Genomic DNA, 14,743 nt, shown 5'->3' with positions numbered 1-14,743 from the left:
TAACTCTTAAGACTTTATTACCGTAAAAGATAATTTGCGTCATTGCGCCTTCTAGACTCTCTCAGCAAATAGGTCTTGGAAATAGATGTAAATAAACATACAGACTTTCCAAAAGGTCGCACACAAGGCCATTTTGCTTTTACAAAAGACCTACATTTGTACCTGTTTTACAAACTGAAAGATATCCAATGCGGACTTTTCATGATTATGAAAAAAGGCACAAAGTGAAAATAGGATTCAGCATGTGCTTTGCAGCGAGCCTTTCTAGAAGCGGAATGCAGCCCATGTAGCGAGAGTGGCACCACCAAGCTCCTTCCCCCAGAACTGCACTCAGCATCTCAGCATCAAGCAGCCTCAGCTCCGAACTGTGTGTGAGCATCTGTGCTTTAGCTCTATTTATTGTGTGCGTTCCTGCTTTTACTATGTGTTAGTCTCATTTTATTTTATTTTATTTCTTTATTTCTTTCTTTATTTATTTTTTTGTGTGTGTTAGTCTCATTTTAGATTTTATGTGACTTGGAATGATTAGTAGGCTATTTTTTTTTTGGTCTGGATACACTCCAGTTTTCCCACATACATTATTGGCAATTGCTTCTGCCCTAACCGGTTTGGCTCAGTGGATAGAGCATCGGCATGCGGACTGAAGGGTCCCAGGTTCGATTCAGGTCAAGGGCATGTACCTTGGTTGCGGGCACATCCCCAATGGGGGGTGTGCAGGAGGCAGCTGATCAATGTTTCTCTCATCGATGTTTCTCTCTATTCCTCTCCCTTCCTCTCTGTAAAAAATAAATAAATTTATTTTAAAAAATAATAGTAATTGCTTCTTTGCTTTACACCATTTTGACTTGTGCAAGTTTTCATAGGAACACTATTTTTGTATAGTGTGGGAAACACACTAATATGTGCGTGTATTAATACATATAAGTATATTAAACTCTACTCATGTTCCCAACTGTTCACCCTGTGTGTTGCTGCTAACTGCCATATTATTAATAAATGTATACTAGATAGCAAATGCTACTACTTATTTATCTTACCACCGATGACTATCTCCATTGCCTCTACAACCACACATCCAACAAATAGGGCAATGGGGAATATTCTAGTAAATATTCCTTTAGTTACTTGTGTAAAATTTATTTTGGATATTTACCTAGGGTAAGAACTGCTAGGTATAGAAGAACTTATTTAATTTTACTTATTACCAACATTCTGTTCTCCAGAATATCTACATCAATCCTACACTCATTTCAGTAACCCATGGGGATTCAGCGTCCTGTATTCTCATCAAAATTATTTACCCTGTGAAATTTTACTTCTGCCCATTGTGATGTGCATTAAAGCTTCTATAATTTATACTAAGAGTTCTTTTCCCTAACAATAAGAAAAGTGTGCATATTCAAACTATATTCCAAAAAAAGAGACTTCAGTATGGATACTAGCAACCATTTAGAAGCCACATAGCCTACTGAAAAATTATTGTAATTAAATTTAAAAAGGATCCAAAACATATTTAATGATTTATGAGCACAGAAAACAAATCAGAAAGTTTCTATATGCTGAGGAATTGTAGTAATAACAATAACAAACAAAACAAAAACTTGTTATGAACCTATAACAATAAGCATTTATATTGCTCATGAGTCTACGGATCATCTGGGTAGCTTTTCCAATTTGGGACGGACTCACCCATATGTTTGCATTTGGCTATGGATCAAGTAAGCAACTCTGCTAAATTTGTTTGGGTGTTTTGTTTGTTTATTTATTTTTTATCCATTTGGGACTTGGCTAGTTGTAGGCTGGCCTAGAATGTCCTCAGCTGAAACAAATGGGCTCTTCTCCAAATGGTCTCTCATTTTCCTTCAGACTAGATTACTTTCTTCTCAGTAGGGAAACAGGTACCAATGAGAGATAGCAGAAGTGAGCAATGCACTGAGGCATAGCCTCAAAAGTTCCACACCATCACTTCAGACATATTTTAAGGCAAAGGAAATCACAGGACCTGTCCAGACGCAAGGTGTGGAGAAATAGTGTTTGCTTCTCAGAGAGAGAAGCTGCAGTCACATTGCCAAGAGTATGAATGCAGGGTTGAGTACAAAATGTGGATCACTTTTGCAATCAAGACAAACCTAAGCTCATGTGTGTGTTTAATGTATATACACTGTGTCCCAAAAAAGGTATACATACTTTAATTTCAAAATTAAAATGAAATGTATTTTAGTAAACACTGCCTTTATAATTATTCAGTGTGTATATACATTTTGGGGGGGATACACTTTATATAAAAGACCACAGTTATGGTATGAAGAGCAGGAAAAAGTTCGAAAGATAACAGAAGTCTAATGGGACAGAATTTGTGGGCTGTTGTCATACTTTAAGGCTTTTAAATGCAGTAAAATGGAAAACCATTGGAAGATTTTGAATAAAAGAGTGATATCTACCTGGAATAAGAAGGAAGCAATTAAGAACAAAAATTTTAAGTCAAAGGAGAGGTCTAAACTGGAATACACATATATTATATTTAAAATTGGAAACTTATATTTTATTTATATTACATGTAAATATAATAAATATAATTGAATTGTATATAGTATTATTATGAATCATCAAATAATATGGAAATCTGATTTTTGTAAAAATATGGGAGGAAATTATACCATTTACAAATTTGATAAATATGGTTTTTACATCTATACCCAAGTTTAGCATGTAAAAAATGAGCTCAATTATTTGCTTTTTTCCATCTCTTAATCAGTGGTTATTTGAAAACTAATAAGTTTTAATCTTGATTATTTTTGCTATATTATTATATAGCCTGAGTGTTGCCTCTCTCCTTTTGGCATTTCCATGCTTCTCCTCTAGATTGGACCATTTCTCACCCACCTCAATGGTAATGGCACCAATCAATAAGTTTTTTATCTTTTACAAAAGAACATATACATATTAGTAATTAAGTTAAGTTATGCAATTCAGGGAGAGTCTATGTAGAACTTAAAAAAAAAACACCTATGACTTCCAAAAGAAAGGTTGTGATCTTTCTTATTGATAGGAAGCCAGCACAATTGGCCCAACTCTGAGAAATTCCAATTAACTAGACATCTGTTGAAAACACAGCAGAATAGAATACAATCTGTTTCAAATATTTTTGTATAATGTGTCTGACAGACAGTTTAATAAAGCATACAATAAAAGGAATAAGGTTAGTACTTTATTAACAATTAAGTATGAGTAGTTGATACTTATAAGGAAAGGCAATTCAGGAAATCAATCATGAAAAACAGAGAGTAGGAATTTAGAATTTTAATGAAAAAAACAAAAAGTAATAATTTACTTCAGGGAAATATAGCATTCAATTAATAACATTAAGAACTATTTATTAATATATGATATAAGAGAGTTGCAAAAATGAATTAATATGATTATTTAAAATGATGATATAATAAGAATATCCTATATAATAAAAGGCTAATATGCAAATTGACCAAATTGTGGAACAACCAGTTGCTATGATGCACACTGATCAGCAGGGGCAGATGCTCAATGCAGGAGCTGCTCCTTGGTGGTCAGTGCACTCCCACTTATATTTTTATTTATATTACATGTAAATATAATAAATATAATTGAATTATATATAATTATGAATCAGCCAGAAGCCCTGAGCTGGACTCATGGCTGGCAAGTGCAGCAGCGATGGCGGGAGCCTCTCCAGCCTCCACAGCAGAGCTAAGGATGTCTGACTGCTGGCTTAGGCTTGCTCTCTCGAGGACATCCCCCAAGGGCTCCTGGACTGCGAGAGGGCATAGGCCAGGCTGAGGGACCCCAGCCATATGCACATTGGGGGTGACCAGGCTGCCAGAGGAGGGCCATTAGGGGCGACCAGGCAGGCAGGCAGAGGCAGTTAGGGCGATCAGGCAGGCAGGAGAGCAGTTAGGGGCATTAGGCAGGCAGGCAGGTGAGTGGTTAGGAGCCAGTGTTCTTGGATTGGGAGAGAGATGTCCGACCACTGGCAGTCGAACATTCCCCAAGGGGTCCCAGGTTGGAGAGGGTGCAGGCCAGGCTGAGGGACTACCCCCCCACCTGTGCACGAATTTCATGCACCGGGCCTCTAGTATATATATATTACACAAATATATATATATATTTAGGTATATATATATATATACAGATCCTATATAATAATGAGGTAATATGCAATTTGACCATCACTCCAACACACAAGATGGCCACCCCATGTGGAAACAGGATGGTTGCCACAAGGTGGCCAGCACCGGAGGGCAGTTTGGAGGGACCAGGCCTGCAAGGGAGGGCAGTTGAGGGTGATCAGGCCTGCAGGAGAGGGCAGTTAGGGTCAATCGGGCTGGCAGGAGAGCAGTTAGGCATTGATCAACCTGGCAGGGGAGTGGTTAGGAGTTGTTCAGGCTGGCAGGCAGAAGCGGTTAGGAGAAATTAGGCAGTCAGGCAGGTGAGTGGTTGGGAGCCAGCAGTCCTGGATTGTGAGAGGGATGTCCAACAGGGCATCGGACCTCCCTCCAAGGGTCCCAGATTGGAGAGGGTTCAGACTTGGCTGAGGGACACCCCCCATGCACGAATTTCATGCACCAGGCCTCTAGTATAGTATAGTATATACCAGTGATGGCGAACCTATGACACGCGTGTCAGCACTGACACGCGTAGCCATTTCTGATGACACGTGGCCGCATGCCGAGGATGAAACATTTGCTGCTCCTGAGGATTAAACATTTGCGACTAGAGTCTTGGAGTTAGTTTTTTCCTCAAAGTGACACACTACCTGAGTTATGCTCAGTTTTTTGGCGAAGTTTGATGCACCAAGCTCAAAAGGTTGCCCATCACTGGTATATACACTGAGTGGCCAGATTATTATGATCTCTGAACGCATAATAATCTGGCTCTCAGTGTGTGTGTGTGTGTGTGTGTGTGTGTGTGTGTGTGTGTGTGTGTGTGTTTATATATGTGTGTGTGTGTATGTATATATATATATATATATATATATATATATATATACACACACACACACACACACACACACATATATATATATATGAAGCCCAGTGCATGAATTCGTGCATGGGTGGGGTCCGGCCAGCCTGGCCAGGGGAAGGGGACATAGGCGGTTGGCCGGCCTGCCTACTGGTCAAACTCCTGGTTGAGGAGAAAATTTACATATTAGCCTTTTATTATATAGGATATACACCACACCGAGTGGCCATATTATTATGCATTCAGAGATCATAATAATCTGGCCACTCAGTGTATATATTACATAAGACACCTACAGAGTAAACACAGATTCAGCAAGAAAATGGATTGGCTTATGCTTATCATATTTAAGATATTATGATTTATGTGTTATTTTACTTTGTCTTGTCAGTGCAAGAATATTTTACTTGTGAGACAGTTAAATGGGACATTTGTTATTGAGTCTTCTTTGATAGAATAATCTGAAGTTTCTCAGTGTAATCATCTTTCAAATTCAAAACAATCCACATGACTCACTGTTAGTAATAATTCATCTTTAAGGTTTCATTTACATAGCAAAAATAAGTTCTGGATATATACAAAATGGTTATGATAGTTAATAATATTGTATTAAATATTTGAGATTTCACAAGATAATTTTTCTATGTAAATCCAGGGAAGGGTTTTAATGATATTATTAAATATTATGACTTACTTTGTTGTGGTGGTTGTTGTTTTTAACAATTTAATTGAGGTATAATATACATATGACAGAATGTTTCCATGTATGAGTAGAGCTCTTTAGGTTTTAGTTTAGAAAGTTATGTAATTACCACTACAATGCAATCTATATTTGGAATATACATGGAATACTTCCATAATCCCTACGCCTTCCCTGTTGCCTATTTTTAGTCAATCCTTGTTCTTATATCTTGCCCTGAGAAACCACTGATCTATTTTTCTATCTATAAGCTTATTGTTTTAATTGAGTAATACAATGTCTTTTGTCTTTGGCTTCTTTCCTTTATCATGATGTTTTGAGATGCATCATGTGTTAATATTTCATTTTTTATTGCTGAATAGTAGTCCCATTTTTTTTCATAGATACATAGCGAGAATCAGATAGATAGACCAAAAAGTTTCAAGAGTTAAGTCTTACTCTCAAAGTTTACAAATAAGGTATTTGATATTTCAAAGAGTTAAGTGTCTAGACAAAATACAAAGAGCCAAGCTCTCTAATACTAGATGCCAATTTTTCTAATTTTTCAATAAATGTCTCTAAGACACCATTCCTTTTTTATTTCTTCCTTCCTGTGTCCTTAATCTTATGTTTTCACCATCTTTCTTTGAATCAATTTCTTAGTTATTGAAAACAACTTTACTGAAACTGAGTTATATCAGTGTTTATGTGACTCAATTCTTTTCTTCTCACTTTTGTTTTATGTTTACTCTATTTTGTATTCCCAGCAAATCCAGAAAATCATATATATCTTCAACATGTCCAACTTCTCCATGAAACTATGATGATTTTCATTATATATTTCTCATAATTTGTACTTAAGTTTCTGATTTATTTTGCTGTTTTACTATCATTTACATTTTAAACCCTAGTGCTCTACTTACTACCTTTATTGATGAAATTTATTTTCTCTTCATCTATTAAGTTTGACCTGTCACTCTATCATTTAAACCCTCTACTTTATCTTCATAATCTTCATTTTACAGACTAAATTTCTTTCTTCAAGGATATATACCCTTTATCAAAATATCTACTGACATCAATACCTCTCGATATACCATTAATACACAAATCACAACTGGCAACTGGTAGTCTGAAATAAGGATGCTGACAGGTTTGATTCATCTATACGGTGTTCTTATTTTATTAAAGCAAACATATAAAAGATGGATAGATTGCCTGTGTTAATAACAAATCTGACAGTACTTGGAGGAAAAATACCTATGCAACAAGTGTCATAGTGCCTGACTTCAGTTTTTAATGTTTGGGTGCTGTCAGTTGTCAAGCTTCACCATCCCTCTCCCCCTGCTGCTCCACATTTGAGCTGGCTGAGAATACTCCAGGAGACAGAGCCTCACTTGGTGCTGGTGTAAGGTTCAAACTCCTGCAACACAATAAAAATCCCAAGCCAGTCTCCTTTCTCTATTCTTTCAAACAATTTCAAGGCAACTTGGAAGGCCTACTCTGCTCTCCCCTGAACCTCATCTTTTGTGACTAACAAACTTTTCAATTTTTTGTTGATGTGTGTCTGGCACCATCATTTTTGAGACACAAACAAAACTTTGATTTGATTCTATCCTGACTTTGCAGAATGTTGCCAAGAGCAAGAAACTAGGAGCCTGCAGAAACTGGCAGACTGCTCCTTTAGTGCAATAGACTCATGGGTACTTATGGGTACTTCTCTTGTACTTTTTGTTTGCAGACCACCATGGATATTTAATTTTGCAGCAGACTATCTTGAAACCTGTGGTAGGTACCTTTTTAATATTATATCTGTCATGACTTATTGAAAATGACCCATGTATTTTGCAATGATATCAAATGGAACTACAACTCTTTAATCAAAAGGTAATGTGTAGGAGAGATGATGGTGGTAATGATTAAAATTAAGTGAAATAAAAAATTGTTCCCTAAATTGATGAGTATAATTGATATTTTGTTTTTAAAAAATTTGAGGGCTCTGGGTTTTGTTTTAGTTAGGTTTGTTTTTTTTTTTGTTTTGTTTTGTTTTTAATTCAAAGCCTAACTCATTGAGAAAGGCCCAGTTCAGATTTTATATAAAATTTTCATTTATAATTGGCATATTTTAATCAGTATTTTTTACTCTAATTCTTCAAAAGAACTAAGAACTTTTTCATTAAAGCATGTGTACTTTTAAAACCAGGAGAGGATAACCCAATATTCTAGTGCCGTGGTCGGCAAACTGCGGCTCGCGAGCCACATGCGGCTCTTGGGCCCCTTGAGTGTGGCTCTTCCACAAAATACCATGGCCTGGGCAAGTCTATTTTGAAGAAGTGGAGTTAGAAGAAGTTTAAGTTTAAAAAATTTGGCTCTCAAAAGAAATTTCAATCATTGTACTGTTGATATTTGGCTCTGTTGACTAATGAGTTTGCCGACCACTGGTCTAGTGTATCAAAGTGGTTGAAAAGAGTAAGTATTTAAAAGATTGGATAAACTTAAACTCCAAGTATTTTTCTGGAAAAAAATTATAAATATTTCAGCACGGCGTAATTTTTTAGTTATTCACCTTTTATGAATTGTGATATATCTGTGTGTTTTTTTCTCTTAAAGGAGATGGGATGAAAATATTAAGTAATTATAAAGGAAACATATTCGCATAAGAACAGAATGAAATATGGACCAAATAGAAGACCTTATGCTATCCTAGGTTATTATGAGAATGAACCAATTGAGTTAATACATAGGAAGGACACATAATAGTACCTGGCCCATAATAAACATTCAATGTTGCCTAATATTATTAACACTGTTATTGTTATTATTGCTAAAAGCATGGGAATAGGCATCATACATCTAATATTCCAGTCCTATTGTTCAGTTCGCTTTGAAATGTGGGGAAAGGCTTTTACATTTTCTGGATTATTTAAAACTAAAAACTTACATAATCTTACTAACTAGTGTTACTTTAATAAATTTAATTCAATAAATAAATACATTTAAAAAATAAAAAACAACAAATTGTTATTAAGGTATAAAGCAATATTCACTGACAATTTTTGTGCAAGCTAAAATTTTCCAGACTATTTATTTGCTTCTGCCTAGAGCTACTAATTATACATTTAAAATCATGACATTGTACACAGAAATGAAATGATATTTAAATGAATAATCTTAAGTATTATTTTGATACTTGGAAGATTGTCATAAATAGCAACTTACCCCAGTCTTTAACGTAAATTACTGCATAAATACTTCACAAAAGTCCTTTTCTATCTTTCACATCAAAAATCACCTTCATTCACTAATATTTATGAGATCAGACATTTATTTGAACCTCAACTATCAGGTGCTTTTTTGCACTTTACAAATATGTGTGTTTAATTCCTACAACATCTCTATGAGATATTATTTCTGTACCTGTTTTCCAGATAAAGTCATAGAGGCAAAAGAAGATGAAGCGTAGCACAGCTGGGAGTAGAATCGTGGAAGTCTTACTAGAAATCCTGTATTCTTGCCCACTCCACAGTCCTGGCCTCTTTAAGACTTAAGTTGAATAATAAGATGAAATAATAATCACAGACAACAATCACTGTCATTATTTTCTTTATGTATTTACATTATGGCATTTTGATTTAATAATCACAGTTATATCCAGAGACCGATCATACACATTTCTTTGTAGAACTAAAAGATCTGATATTTGTCAGATGATACTTGTATCATCACTGGAGACCTGAAGTTTAAGTTATGGCATATTTAAAAGTAATGTTGAGCACTCCCACATAGACAAACAGCACAATCTTCACATGATTCATATCCAGACACTTCCCTTATATCTCTTTTGTTCCCTCTACTTCCCTTGCATGATTCATTGAGCATCATCACACTACCCATCTCAAAACCTACTCGTATAGCATTCTGTGTCCTCAGTTCTTCATAGGTATATTTCATGGCTGATAATCTTTTCAACTCTCAGACACAAAAGTACATTCACATCATTGCAGTGCCCACCTCCAGTACCTACTGGCTAGCATTGCTTTCTGAGTTCTTTTTAAGACACATTTCATAGCAGATACAACCCTCTTCCTCGCACAACACACACACACACACACACACACACACACACACGAAAGGGATGTCCTGAATTTCATTATTGATATATTTTGCTAACTTTTTCCTCTGGATTCAGGTTACTCTCCCCCAATTCCTTTTTTCTGTTAGGATGTAAAAGCACATTCTCTGTTCACGAATGTCTCAGAAGCATGCACCCTGATTTACAATGTATTCTTAGTTTCTACGCATCCCCTACCCTTCAGTGGGAAACTAATTCATCAACAAGTCCTGAGTCCCCAAACTACAGATTGTATCACAATTCACCAATGAGTTTTATTTAATGACCATTTTTATGGGGGAGGGGTATCTCCGAAAACAGGAGCTTCCGGGTATTTTAAGTATTTATTAGGTTCTATGTCTTTATCAGAATCATGCTAATATTAACCAAACTCAAATACTAAAAAATGAGACTTTTATGGAAATAATATTTGTTTCTAATTCATTCTTGTGGTATATAATAAATATGAGATAATTAAATAATCGGTTTACATTCAATCCACCAAGTGTTTTCCCCCAGGTTAAAAAAAGTCAAAAGAAACTAAAAATTTCACATTAAAAACATTGTGAATATTACAAGCAATTTAAATACTGTATTTTCTGGGAAAATTTTTAAATAAGTACATTTACATTAAAGCATTTTATATATCCTTGCCTTATTTTATATGTTGATTCCAATGTACCATAAAAGCAGAATTATTACTTTTGCAATTGCATAAACATTGAATTTAATATTCAACATAAATGTATGTCTGTAAATTATGTTATTTCTAAAAATCTAGAAGAATCAAAACTGCTGCATGAAGATTTTTATTCTATTATTCTCCTGTTAGTTACTAAAATATTTCATGAATGTATTGTTTAAATCCAATCACATTCTTATAAAATTGGTGTGTAAATCGTTTTTTAAATTATACTTTGATATACTACTATCTTTAAAAATTAAATTAAAGATGCAAAACAAATGGCATATTACAAAAATAATAACATAAAAGTTTCATTTTTTTTTTACCTGTAAGAAGCAATATGGCACTCTTGTCAAATACCTGTTGACCTTAAATGTGTGGATTTATTCAGGGGCACTATATTCTGTTTCATTAGTCTGCATGCCTATTTTCTACAACAGTAATCTCTTGATTACTGTAGCTGTGTAATATATTTTGAGTCAAGTACTGTGCTGTCTCCAGCTCTGTTCTTGCTCACTAAGCTTCTTTAAGATTATTTAAAATTTCATTGTCAGGTAATTTTAAGATCATCATTGCTTTGAGGTTTGTCACTAGAAATTTATTGTGTTTCTTTAATGATGCCATATTTCCTTGTGGTTTGTTTTGTTGTTTTGTTGTTGTTGTTTTGTGTGGTTTTGTAGTCTTGCATTAATGTCTGTGTATTTGAGGCAGCCATTACCTCTTCCAGACTTTACAGACTGGTTTCTGTGGGGAAAGAATGTCATCTATGTGCGGATGGACAGACCTTCACTATGTGTGTGGGACTATAATGGTTCAAGTCTGAGGAGCATGCAGTGGCATAACCTTCATGTGGACCCTCCGGCAGAAGTCAGCATTGGGGATCCTCAGTGTCCAAAGATGCAGATGTCCAAGGGGAGGGCTATTGAGGTCTTCAGTGGTGAAGGCTGCTGAGGTCCTTTTGTTCTCTTTATCCAACACTGGGGAAAGTCATGGCTAAGGGGGTCCCTCTTGGCTTGGTATGCAGATATGCTTACTATTGCAGGTGGCTATGGTGTTCAGTGAGCAGATGGGGCCACTGTGGCAGTGGGACCAGCGTGTGAGGCAAGGGCGCTCAAGGGCAGCCTTGGGCCTGGGGTGCAGAAAGCACGCCTGCACTGAGTGACTGTGGTTCCAAGGTCTGAGCACGGACCACCTGCTGAATCAGTGGCACCAGTATCCAGGATGCAGGCATGCCTCTGTGGTGATGTTCAAGGATTCAACACCAGCAAAGTGGTGGTGTAGCTGGGGTCCAAAGCATAGCTCTATGGGGAGAGACTATGGCTCCAGGTTCCAAGGAACAGGCCTGTGCAAAGTGGGAGTATCTCTAGAGTCTGAAGCACAGGTATGCCCACTGAGGCAGTAGCACCTGCTTCTGAGGCACGGGCACTTGTGAAGCAGCTGTGGAGCTGGGGTCTGGATCACAGACATCCCTAGAGAAGTTGGGAGCAATGGAGGAAATACAGGGTGACCCAAGATGGCACAGCAGCAGTTCCTTCTGGGAACACACAGTGTGTCTCATTCTTTGGGAGCCTGTGGCAGCTGTGATGGCTGTTGAGGTCCCGAGCAGTTAGAGCTGCTGGAGCCATCTGTAGGGCAAGCCCCTGATGTGTGATTGTGAGCCCCCACCTTCTTCTTTGTTCCCAGCAGTCTCCGTGTCTGTCAGCTGTGGGAATCTCCCCAGCAATCTGGGTGAAGAGAACCCAAAGTGGGTCCTTCATGCCTGGGAAGCTGGTTGCTCACCCTGATCTTCGCATAAAGAGTTTTCATGTGTTGGGGAGTTCCTCTGGGCATTGAGCTGTGCTGGCCTGGGGGATGGGATGATGCAGGCCAAATAAAACTCTTCTGCCTACCCTTTCTGTGCATTTATTTGCTATCCCTCCTCCCTGACTGTTGTTGCAGCTTTTTAACCAGACTGCTGAGCTCTCCCAGAGCTATTTTCATGTGTGGATAGCTGTTGAATTGTTAATTTTTGTGAGGGCATAACGGATGGGACCTCTTACTCCAGTTCTTTGTTGATGTCACCATCCAGTGAATATATTTATTATTCGAAATCAGCATACATGTTATTGGGTGAAAAGAGGACTTTTAAAATTGTTGTATGAGGAATGCAAACCTATTATCCTCAATGGAAATATGTATATTTTTTATTTTGCATGAAGAGTCTCTGCTGTTTGGTACTAACAGCAGGCATGTGTGAGATGATTATGAGACATTAACAATATATGTGTTTTACTAACAACTATTTTGTGCAATAAAATCTCTTATAATAAAATTATTTCACTCTATTATCAAAATTTGATGTTATCTCTGACTAGCACATTATAATTTTTGTATAATATTAGTGATGGAAAACCACCAACAAAATAAAAAGGCAACCTGTTAAATAAGATAAAATATTTGCAAATCATATATCTGATAGGAGGTTAATATCCAAAATATATAAAAACTCATACAACTCAATAGCAACCAAAAAAGGAAGAAAAAGAAACGAAAACAAACTCAAATAATCTGATTTTAAAAAAATAGGCAGAGGATTTGAATAGACATTTTACCAGAGGAGACATTCAGTTGGCCAGTAGGTACATGAGAGATGCTCAACATCACAAATCATCAGGAAATACATATCAAATCACCATGATTTATCAGCTCACATCTGTTAGAATGGTTATTATAAAAAAAGACAAGAAATAGCAAGTGTTTGCTAGGAGGTGAAGAAAAAGGAACCCTCGTGCACTATTAGTGGGAATACAAATGGTACAGCTATATGAAAAGAGGTTTCTCAAAAAAGAAATTTATCCAGCAATTCCACTTCTGGGTATTATCCAAAGAAAATGAAAATACTAAATTGAAAATATACACTGAGTGGCCAGATTATTATGATCTCTGAACACATAATAATCTGGCCACTCAGTATAGATCCTATATAATAAAAGGCTAAAATGCAAATTGTTCCCTCAACCAGGAGTTCAACCACAAGGCAGGCCGGCCAACCGCCCATGTCCCCTCCCCCTGGCCAGGCCTGCTGGACCCCACCCATGCACAAATTCATGCACCGGGCCTCAGAGATCATAATAATCTGGCCACTCAAGTGTATATGAGCCCCCGTATTGGTTGAAGCATTATTTACAATAGCTAAGATATGTAAAAACCCTAAGTGTCCATCAATGAATAACTAGATAATGAAAATGTGGAATATTACTGTTAAGTGATACAAGTCTGGCAGAGAAAGACAAATACTATGTGATCTAATTTATGTCAAACTAAAACAAAACAAAAACAAAAACAAACACACAAAAAAACAAGCTCATAGATACCGATAACTGATTGGGGTTTAGCAGAGGTAAGAGTGGGGGTGGGTGAAAGTGGTCAAAAGTACAAACATCCAGTTATAACGTAAATAAGTTAGGAGGATGTAAGGAACATCAATGTGATTATAGTTAATTTGCATATTTAAAAGTTACTAAGACAGAGGAGAGAGTAAAAGAGTCAGTGAGAAACTGAAATTATATCTGACCTAATTTCTCAAAGGATGCTCTAAGGAGCAAGTAATATATGACAAGAGCCTAATCTGCTTATCTACAACGAATCAAGAGAGATCTAGAAATACTTTGCAAGGCATGTATGAAACTTGTAGTTCAGGGTAGTGGACTGAATATTTTTGTCCACCCAAATTCATATATTGAAACTCTAATATAAATTGGATGATATTTGGAGGTGGGGCAAGAAGAAGTTGGTAGTAATAATGCAGTGGCAATTATATTGCAATTTCAAATGAACAGGTTGTACACCTTAAACTTACCAAATTTTCATTTGTCAATTAAATCTCGGTAAAGCTGAAGGGGAAATGAGGAAGCCAGAGAGCATTATCCCTCTCTCTGCCCCGTGAGGATACTCAGCACTTTACATCTGGATGAGGGCCTTTCTCAGAATCCTACCATACTAGCGTCCTGATCTCAGATGTCCAGCTCCAGACATCAACAAAAAGCTCTTGTCCAGGCCTCACTGACTGCGATGTTTTCAGTTGAGTGAAACAAATGCTACAGGAGCCAGTTTTTACTTTGATATTGAATTCTTTTTAATTTAGTATGAATAGAAAAATATTATTTATTTTGAATGTTATATTAATTTAAACTATAAATACATTTCTGAAAAGTTGAAGAAGTAAAAATATAACCCATACTTCTATGTTCTAGGCACAATATTATTTACTATATAAATATTTGGAATTCTC

At 36.5% G+C, this 14,743-nt stretch overlaps 1 long non-coding RNA gene across 1 annotated transcript in view; it reads left to right on the top strand.

Annotated features, from left to right (window-relative positions):
* The first annotated feature begins 335 nt into the window (after positions 1 to 335).
* Positions 336 to 14,743, top strand: part of LOC129150129 (uncharacterized) — a 29,385-nt gene continuing 14,977 nt past the window's right edge. The window contains exons 1-2 of the long non-coding RNA XR_008556860.1: positions 336 to 371; positions 7,419 to 7,465. This is a non-coding gene — a long non-coding RNA (uncharacterized LOC129150129). The remainder of the gene's footprint in view (positions 372 to 7,418; positions 7,466 to 14,743) is intronic.

Source organism: Eptesicus fuscus, chromosome 8, assembly GCF_027574615.1.
Source record: "Eptesicus fuscus isolate TK198812 chromosome 8, DD_ASM_mEF_20220401, whole genome shotgun sequence".
Taxonomy (NCBI): domain Eukaryota; kingdom Metazoa; phylum Chordata; class Mammalia; order Chiroptera; family Vespertilionidae; genus Eptesicus; species Eptesicus fuscus.
The sequence above is the reverse complement of the archived record's forward strand: the minus strand, read 5'-3'. Positions and strand labels throughout refer to the sequence as shown.